Raw genomic sequence first — 10,287 nt, forward strand, 5'->3', positions numbered from 1 at the left:
AGATATACATTTAACCATTTGGAATTGTTTTGAAAATGTTCTTCCTAAAAAAAATGTATATGTATATGTATAGTTCCATAAAAATTCATAAGGAATTTATCATGCAAAGGTTTTCATTATTTGTGTGCTACAGAGGTTGTGAGAATCTTAAGAGATATATTTTATTATTAATGACATTTGTTATTCACCTGTGGGAATTCCTTTCATTTGTGTACCAGACATCTATTAATATGACAGGACTAGTGGACAGGTAGTTTAACAGGCCATATAATCAACATCTGCATAAATAGCTCATTTATCATGGCCATGTCAAATCTGTCAGAAACTCAACCTTTCTGGAAACAAAAAAAGAATCACAGGAAAGGTTAACAAATTTAGAATGCTCTTGAAGTCTCAGTGCATAAGTATTTGCAACAATGAACTTATTTTATATTTGCCATAATTTATTGTCTCTGCTTGTAGACAGTAATGGAATAATCTATTTGCTATTTAGTATAGCTGCATGACTTCCTATAGCTGCAAGCATTTTTAATATGTATAAGACTTCTTGATAAATGCTGAATGGAAAAATGTGATGGTGTGGAACCAATGAATTGAAAAAATCATTTAGGACCAGATCCCTTGAAACACAGAGTGAGCCCTGTAGGAAGATATTCTCTCAATTCATACTACTTTGAGAATAAACTGTTTATTACCATACATACACAAAATCTTGCAAGATTAGATCTTAAACAATGATTCTGTTAAAAGAGAATGTTTGTTATTAAAATGTCATTAAGACATTGTCTTTCCTCAAACCTCTGTTTGAAAACATGAGGAAAAACTTTGGATGTTCTGAAGTAAACTTTTATCTGTCTAAACAATACAGTTCAGTATTGTTCATTGTCTCGGTAGTTAGCTATTCAAGATGCTACTGTGCTTTATTGCTGCTTCACTGGCTGTTTTCTTGTCTTAATTTTAATTAATGATGGAAATGAAAAGTAACTACAATGCAGTATAATACAATGGAAGCATATTAGATACATCAATCATGCATATTTTATTTCACTGGTATAACCAATTTTCTAGTTTGCAAACTTAGATTTGCATGCATGCCCTCAAATTAAAGAATAATAGTTGTGAAGGGAAACTTCATTTTTGAAAGTTCATCTCATCAATAAATTAAGATTAGGAAACAGATGCACCGCATTCTCAGTCATGTCATTATTGAAACTCATATATACTGAAAACTAATGCATATTACTTTATAAGATTTGTGGAATTTTATGTATTACAATACTGATTTAATTAGTATATTCTTATAGCAAAAGTAACACAATAATAAACGGAATGCTGCATTTACCAATGGCTAATTGAAATTCATTTTTATGTTATTCGGGTTTACATAATTCAGATTTTATTCAGTGGATAACTGAATGGATGGATACATGCAAGAGGAACATCTTCATTTCACAGGAAATTGACGTATCAAATAACAAGAGAATGTTATTGTAATTTTTCCATATCAGACAGAAATGAAACTAATAACCTAGAATCCACTCCTCACAATATTCTCAGACTAGTGTTAGGCACTGGGATCTTATATGGGAAAATATTTTCAAATATTCTAATTTAACCATGCCTGCACTGTAACCAAAAGAAAGACTACAGCAAGCCAAATTGTGAAAACAAAGGGATTTTCAGCTGAAAATTTAATATAATGAAAGAAAGTTAAATTCTATCTAGATATTAAGTACATATGTGTCATGGTTTCATGGTTTTTCATCAGTATTCCACACCATAGCATCATGCAGTGCACTGGGAGTGAAAAAGTTAATGCTGCAGTTCTGTAGATTATCCATATTCTTCATGAGTTCGGTCACTTGGCCTCAGAAGAGAAGAATGAACTACAACTCCCAGTTCATTTTTCCATTTCTGTTTTCTTTTTGGAGGGAAAGATAAAACAGGCTGGGAGTCACAAGATGGCCTTTTTTGCTCTTTTTGCTCCCCGGCCGCTTCACTTACAGCATTAGAGCAAGGACTTCAGTTTCAGAAACTCTCTCTCTTTCATATTTTAATTAATTTAATAGCTTCAATTCCAATCACGTTCTATTATATTGTATATATCTCACATTCTGCCACTGTATTTAGTAAACTGAGTTGTTGTTTTTTTCCTGGTTTCCTCATCCAGGCCTGTCTCCTTGCCTTTTTCCTTTCCTTCCCACCCCACAAGGCATGGATCCATGTATGCCTTTGCCCCCTTGTCACAGAAACCATGCCTAACTGTGACAATATGGCAAAAGAAAAAAATTATTGGCTGAGAATTTAGTCTGTTGTGGTTCACTGATTACTTCTGATTGATCATTTAAGATTTTTAAAAATATTTGTAATATATGGAGTTTATCTTCTCATCCTGATTTTAGAAATTTGTATAGATTTTTCTTTTGTTAATTACTTTGTATTTCCTTTGATGTTAGGTTTTTCTTCTCTGATTCTACTTTGTTTATTTTCAACCAAATTCATTTAACTTTATCTTCTTTCTCATTTCTTATCTATGTATTCCCATAGTGTATTGTCTTACTTGCTCTTTCATTGGAAATGTACCCTGATTGGTTCTGTGTAGTCACTTCAAATCTTTTTTTTTTTTTTCCTCATGAGTCAGTACTTGCTTGTTTTCTTATTCATTTGAAGCTATTTTTGCAGCACTCACTTCAGAAGCTGCATCTTTAGTGAAAGACATACAAGTAGCAGCAGCTTTTGGAGTCTTTCAGCTCAACAAGGAATCAGGTGCTCTTTTTCTCTGATGAATTCTCTCTTTCCAGTTGACAGCTTTACTACTGTTTGCAACAGCAGCTATTCACTAATTTAATGTAACAAAACTTTCCTGCATCCTCTCTTGTTCATCTGTTTCAGGAAGCAGCAGCTGTCTCAAATATAAAAAGAAAAGTATTTTATCCCTTTTTTTCCAAAGCTCTGAGGAGAGGCTGTCAGAGGGTTGGAAAATCTTGGTATGTGAATCTCTGGGAAAGGTAGAAATAAGCAAATTCTGGATAAGGCCTCTACTGGTCCCTGAAAAATATCTATAGCAAAATACATAAGGAAAGATAAAGGAGAGAGGAACTGGTGCCATGGAGGAAAACTGATCATTTCCAGTCAAGGCAGGAGATTTCAACTCTTAAGCCACCATAATGACTACTACTAAAACAAACAAAACAAAACAAAACCAACCTTACAGCACTTCTTTCAAACTTTTTAAACTGAGAGGGGACAGCAGCTCCATTACTTTTGAGGATTACCACTATAGCAAGGGTAGCAAAGTACTGATTCAAAGTTCTTTCGCTCATTCACATCAGGACCATTCATACAGCACTTTCCCAAATGGGGACACACAGAATACTCCATTCTGTCATCATAACTCCTTGTTTTAGATAGTACCCAGTACTACACAATTAAACAAAACTATTTAACTTCCTATGCCCTACAGAAAAGTATTATACTGTGATGTTTCACAGTATTTCACCTTTCTGCAAAAATCAGTGAACTTTTGGGTAGTGCTCTCTTCTCCCTAACAAGGCGGCTATAACATCCCCCCTTACTACGAAACTAAACTATGCTGTCTTCCAGCTTACATGACTGTCCACACTGAGAATAAATAGTCTTACTAAAAAAGACTGAGGCAAAGACATTAAGTACCTCAGTATCTTCCTCATCCCTTGCCACTGCTTCCCCCTATATCCAATAAAGGATGGAGATTCTCAGTCTTTTGTTTGTTTGTTTGTAGAGCTATAAAAATATTGTTAACTGCCTTTTACTGCTGTAGCCAAATTAAGATCCATCTAGGCTTCAGCTCTACTAATTTCCTCTCTGCATAACCTCACAATCTTATGTGGGCTAAAAATCACATCTGATTAGAACAAGACATTATCACGTATGAGGAGGGTACACTTCATTTCCACCATAACAGATAAGAAGTAATAATGATTGCAATAAACTTGGGTGATATGACTTTTTAGATAGCTTTTGGATTACTTTAACTGTTTAAAGACTGAGAAAGAGAGAGACAGTGTCATTAAACTCTGGAACTCTTTGCAATAGTTTATTTAAAACAAACAAACAAACAAAAAACAGAAATGGTCATTGTAATTACAGTGAGCAAATAGTTAAGCAGATGGTAAGCTGAAAATATTTCCTGATTAGTCCATTCTACGACTAGTTGGTGTGTCACTACAGCCATTAATATTATTTACAGTACAGAGAAGCCTACATCACTGATTACTAATAGAAACATATTCATACACTGCAACACTGAACGTTCAGCAGGAAATTTAAGTATTATCTTTGTGAAAATATCTCCCATAGTAATATCTATTATTAAATAATAAAAGATTCCCAATTGTTGTGCTTTTATTCTCAAACACTTTGTTCAAGTGAAGTGAAGATAAACATTATGAACAAGAAAGCAGTTAAAGGATAAGGAACTTTCTTAATAAGTGTACAAAATAAGTCAACTTTTTTTCTTTGTAGTGCCCTCATCTCTTTGAAATGTGGGAGAACTATAAAATGCTGCTTTTACTTTATCTTTTCAAAAGGTTTATTCTCTTTCCTGACATCATTAAATAAGTTGCAGCTTTAAGCAAGATGCTAAAGGTAGCAACTTCCCCACCCAAAAAAGTGCCACCAAAAAAAGTATAAATTCTTAGCAACAAGATACAAGTTCTTTCAGAACTTTCATCTCCAGTCAAGCTTCCTTCAAGATAGTGAACTGCTAGAACAAAAAGAAAAAAACAAGTAACAAATAAATAAAACCTAAGAAAAATGAGGGCAAGAGACTAGATGGATCAGATTAAACAAAGCAGAAAAATCAAGTGTTTATAATCTGCCTTGGTTTCAGCTAAAACACTAACGCTTTGAGCTGCTACTGACCATGAAGAACACACCTAAACCAAGCTACACTACAGGGGGTGGGGAGAGCTGCTGACTTTGTGACAGGCAAGGGGTGGGGCGGAACTAAAGCAGATGCCAAATTTAGGCCAGGGGCTATTCAATGCTACAAGGTGCCATGTAGGAGGCTATAAAACTGCTGGGGGCTGGCTAGCTAGCTATGTGTGAAGGGAAATAGCTTCCCTCTCAGGGACCAGCTAGGCGTCAGTTGGTAAGTGTTGCATTTTTAGCAGAGTATTAGTAGATAACAAGCAGTTGTGATGTGAGTGTATACCTAGGAATGTATATGTAATATTTATGTTTATTATTACTATTTTTTTATTTTTCCCTCTTGTGGCTTAGTGAATAACCTTAATCTCAACCCTAAAGTTCTATTTTGTTTTTGTCTCTGCCTTCATAAGAACTAGCCGTCTGCTCCAGGCTTTTGACATAACTGTTAGCATACAACAATCACACTAGTAACATGTAGGCCTGAATATGTGGCCCCACAGATAGACTTTGCAAATGCCTTATTATGCATAAGGACTGGTATTTAGGAAGTGTACTCTAGAAGTCAGTTGCCTTTTGAAGAAGTCACTCTGGAGGAATAAGCATTGGGTACCATTACAGAGTATTTTAATAAAATAAATTAATTTTCAGGGAAGTTTTTGTTACCAGTGAGAACATTATTAGAATCTGTGTGATCCTTACTAATTGGATTCAGCTGCCAGTACAGAAGCACTTCTTGAGAAGCATTAAAAGTTTTATGAAAAAGAAACTATTTAATTTGTTTTTTATCATCTTATTTAGTGAATTATGGTATAAAACATTAACTTAAAATATTTCACATCTCTGAAAGCTATTTCCCTGTTAATGGAAAGTAACCCTGCAAGGCTTCAAAATATCCTGCAGTTTGGCAAAAAAGTGATATAATGAAAAATGAACCTGCAAAAACTGTTCTTCATCTTCTATAGGATTTCCAGCATTGCAATGTAACAATAACAATTAAAAAACACTTGGGAAAGAAAAAAGAGTCCCGCTAAGGTGAGGCCTGTCAGTGCCTTGAGCAAAAAAAATCCTCATATGACAATAGAGAAACATCCTTCTTTTCCTTTACACTTGTAAATTTGCTTTTGCAAAGTGACCTTTATGACATTTTGGGCATTCTTTCTTGTCCACAGATGATTAATGTCAGGAAAAACACTCCAAATCTTCCACAGATCACATAGATCTACAGTGAGAGCAGCAGGTTTATTTTGCTGTACTGATTCTGCTTGTCATGTTTGTGATGCCTCAGAGGTCTGAGGGGGTTTCTGTCTGTGTGTGGAGGCATGGTAAGCAGTGACCAGTCTCATGAGTGACAGGTGAGAGTTAGGCACAGCCATCTGAGTTCAAAAAGCTGGAAGCCACAACCCACCTCTAGAGAGTGCCAGTCAGCCTCCCTAGTCCATGCATCATGTTATACAACATTCTGTGTGTGATGGTGAGAAGGCACAGACCTGATAACAACTAGGCAGAAAGACACATGCTCTGCTTCTGTTCCTCAGTCACCCATACAGAGCTCCATGCAAGTTATGTGACCACCCAGCTCTCAGGCTGTAGGATGTGCCTAGCATTACAACCTGAGATGAAGGACAAGAGCAAGTATAAATGTGAGGTATGCTCTGGTAGATGGTAGCTAAACTTCAAGGCAATTAGGGCAAACTGTATGTTTTGGTATGCATTAAACACATCATAGCCAGACAGTAAAAATAGGTCAATCTCCCACTATATTTAGTGTTGACGTGGCCCTACTTTGAATGTTGTTTAGAGATCTGGTTTCCACAATATAAATTAAAAAAAAATATTTATCTTATATATAATTTTTAAATTTTTTATAAGATAAATAAATGTCAGATATTTGAAAGCATTGAGTAGAAGACTGCAAAGGTAGTAAAAGGCCTGGAAGGCTTGTCCTTAAAAAGAGGTGGAGGATACTTGCATTATCTAGTCTAGAGAAAAGGTGATGGAGAGGCTACCTCAATGTTTGCTACAACTTTCTGAGGAAGAGAAATAGATAGGGAGGTACCAGTAGCTTCTCCTTAGTAACTGATGACAGCATGCACAGGAGCAGCGCAAAGCTGTGCCAGGCGAGGTTTCAGATGAAATTTTAAGAAAAAATTATTTATTTTGAGGATGGTCAAACACTGGAATAGGCTTCCTAGTGATGTGGAAGATACACCATGACCCTCAGTATTCAAGAGGCATTCTGACAATGCCCTCAATAGTATGCTTCTACTTTTGGTTAGCTCTTAAGTGGTCAAGCAGTAGGAATTGATTATCTTTGTAAGTCCCTTCCAACTGAAATATTCTGTTCTATTCTATACTATTTATTAGGTACGGGAACTCTCAGGATTTCTTCCACCTGTATTACTTCTTCTGGGCTTTTCTTTGCTGATCCTATGTCTTTTCTCTTTGCAGTCTGCATCTCCTCTGGAAGAAACAGACCTGTGTTTATTCTTTTTTTATTGGCTCTGGTGTCTCTGACCTTTTAAAAGTTTGTTCACTTTAATTGGCAGCAATGTAATGCCTTCAATATCATGAAAGAAGACTAACTTTTGATTACAAACATTTACACTAATCAGGAAAGTACTAACTAGATTTAACTGATAGAAGGAGCTCCTTCAGTACAGGAAACGACAGAATTATAGATCTACTTCTTATGTGTTGAGGAAAAAAAAAAACAACTATTATTGACTCAGGAGATCACATAAAGAACAGTTAATATAAAAGGCCACTTTCAAAGATTTATGGAGTATTGCTTTATGTATCCAAAGGCAGTTAATGCTTTTCATAATAACTTGCATCTAATTGCAGACAAAGTATGCCAAAGAGTGGGTAGGCATTTCAAAAAGACATAGGGAAGGATCGCTGGCATTCAACCTCCATCTCTACTGTTTAAATAAATCTCTACAATATGTGATTAGATTTATGTCCTAGCATGTCTGAACAGCACTTCTGTTACTTGAGTAAGTACACTGAGATAACCTTCAATTCAGAAAAATCTTGTTTCAAACTTCATGTTTCTACTTTATAGATCTACTGAAGATATGTAAAAAGCACATTACATACAGAAAAAAATATATAATTTTAAATAGAAAAAAAATGTAGAAATATGAATTACAAAAAGAAAGAAAAAGACCAACATTCTTATTTTTTTTCTCAGTGAGTTCACAACTAAAAAAAAAATCTTCATTTTTTGTAAATTGCAAGTTCTGATACACTGATATAGACAATAACACTTTGTCTCAGGTGCAGTGACAGAAGGTATCATTTACAACAGTTGCTAGCATCCTGTCACTTCATTTCAATTATGTCTATAGCAAAGATTCTGGGTGCAACTGTCATTGACCAGAAGTAACTGAATTAAACAATATGAGTATTTGACACTATATGCAAACCTTTTAAGCCAGTTTGCAGATTGCAAGGCCATACTGCTTAACAGGAAAAAAAATAAATAAATAAATAAAAAAATCTAAATAACAATGAATTAATAGCATGAAAACTATGGAGACTATTTAGGAACTTCATGATCCAGCATGCTTATTAGATGAATGTCAATCTACTGTCTAATTCCACAGACAATATAGTATGTAATGTGACAATTTTAAAAAATATTGTGTAACAGCTTTTTTAGTATTTTTTTCGATGTTTTACATGGTCTTGAGAATTCTTTGAGAATTGAGAATTCCAAACTGATGCCTTCACTAAAACAGATGAAACAATGCCAAAATGGTAACTGATTAGTTATCTATTAATGTCTCTTATTAAATAAAAATGTTGGATAAAGTTCAAAAGGACATGCTGAAATGAAAGCCGTTTCATAGAACAGCAATCTAATTAATACAAACCCAACCTAAAACCTAGATTAAATATTTGGGTTTAAGATTCTGTTTTAACACTTCATCAGATTCCAGAATTCTTGGCTGCTAGAAGCAGAGGAAAAGTGGACCCATGGCTCATTTTGAATGTAACTGAAATATAGATTAAAATGTTTGTAACACCTAAATGTAACTAGTTCCTTAAAGAGGAAACCAGATTTAGATTTTAATGATCACCTATGAGAAGTGCTCAGAGAATGCTTGATGATGAGAAGGTGGCACACTGAAGGTAAAGATCTGTGGACACAGGTATGACTTTCTGTTTTATTGTGGCTTGGGTGTACTTCCTGGAGAAGTATTTTCCTGCCATGGGATTTGGACTTCTGAATCTATCCCCCAAAAAAGCAAGGCATTCACATATTTTTTTGTTCTTTCAAATACATAAATAATATTTTATAACCTTATGAAACTTTAGTTTAAAAGATACTTTTCTATTCACATTTTTATTAGTAAACAGTGGAATACTTATATGAGGTACAGTTAAAATGTCTTTCTCCCCCTGATGAACACATACACAGATCAAGGGCATTCTCACTTTGTTCTTTTGAAACTGTTCCATTTTTCATGTAATAATCAAAGATTGTTGGACCAAAGACAGAAGGAAAGCAAGGGATAGAATATGCATGTGTGTGACTTTCTAGCTTACTGATTAGAGCTGTCACTCAGAAGAAGAGAAGATATTTGTATTTTAGTTTATGCTTCACTAGCTCTGTGGGTTTTTCACTATTACTTTTATTTAGTATTTTTATTATAAAATCATATTGTATGCTTTTGAGCAGGCATTTCCATCACCTTGCTTCCAGCAAGCCAAAACAGAGGCTCATGACACTTTGCCTCTTTCTGGGCCAGTGGCCATGGAATATGAATACACAAAATGAAATGTGAAACCCTAATGAGAACCTATGCCTCAGAACAGTTTTTGAATCACAAGACAAGTCACTTATATTCACTTTTATTTAACCTTTCTGTCCCAATTAATCTGATATTTTTCTGGGAAGTGCAATAGTTTCCAAAGTAATGATTTAAACTTCAGATTAGCTTTCTGAACTGAACATATTCAAGCTGAAGAGTAATTTGAAAACAAGGTGTGAATGATAAATTTGAGTTCTAAATACTTAGTTCTTTAAAACAGTGGTGATATTTCCATAGAACCTATGTTGATTATATCTTTTAAACAATATTGGACATACATAAGACATTCAGACAACATAAAAAGATGCAAAATTTGCAGATCCTGAGGGAGTTAGGAATGAGCTAGATAATGCCTATCAATGATGAGCTGAAATACTGATTGACATGCCCAGTAAATACATCAATAACAACACAATGTAAAAACGACTTCTCCAGGGTTCAATGTTATTTGACTGGTTTTTTTGATGATGGCTGCTTTGGGCATCACTGACCAAAGTTTAAATACATGGGAACATCTGCATTCTTTTGTATCCTCATCCCTCAATGTCTTGAAAAT

General features: G+C 34.6%; 1 long non-coding RNA gene across 2 annotated transcripts; it reads left to right on the forward strand.

The window, feature by feature from the left end:
* The first annotated feature begins 5,757 nt into the window (after positions 1-5,757).
* On the forward strand, positions 5,758-8,934 carry LOC116243438 (uncharacterized). 2 transcript variants are annotated; one of them, XR_016463571.1, is made up of 3 exons: positions 5,758-6,556; positions 7,756-7,907; positions 8,849-8,934. It is a non-coding gene; the product is annotated as an uncharacterized LOC116243438 (long non-coding RNA). The 2 variants fall into 2 exon arrangements; XR_004169974.2 differs by lacking the exon at positions 7,756-7,907.
* Positions 8,935-10,287: the final 1,353 nt, after the last annotated feature.

This window comes from Phasianus colchicus, chromosome 1 (genome assembly GCF_987193195.1).
Source record: "Phasianus colchicus chromosome 1, bPhaCol1.hap1.1, whole genome shotgun sequence".
In the NCBI taxonomy this organism is placed as follows: Eukaryota; Metazoa; Chordata; class Aves; order Galliformes; family Phasianidae; genus Phasianus; species Phasianus colchicus.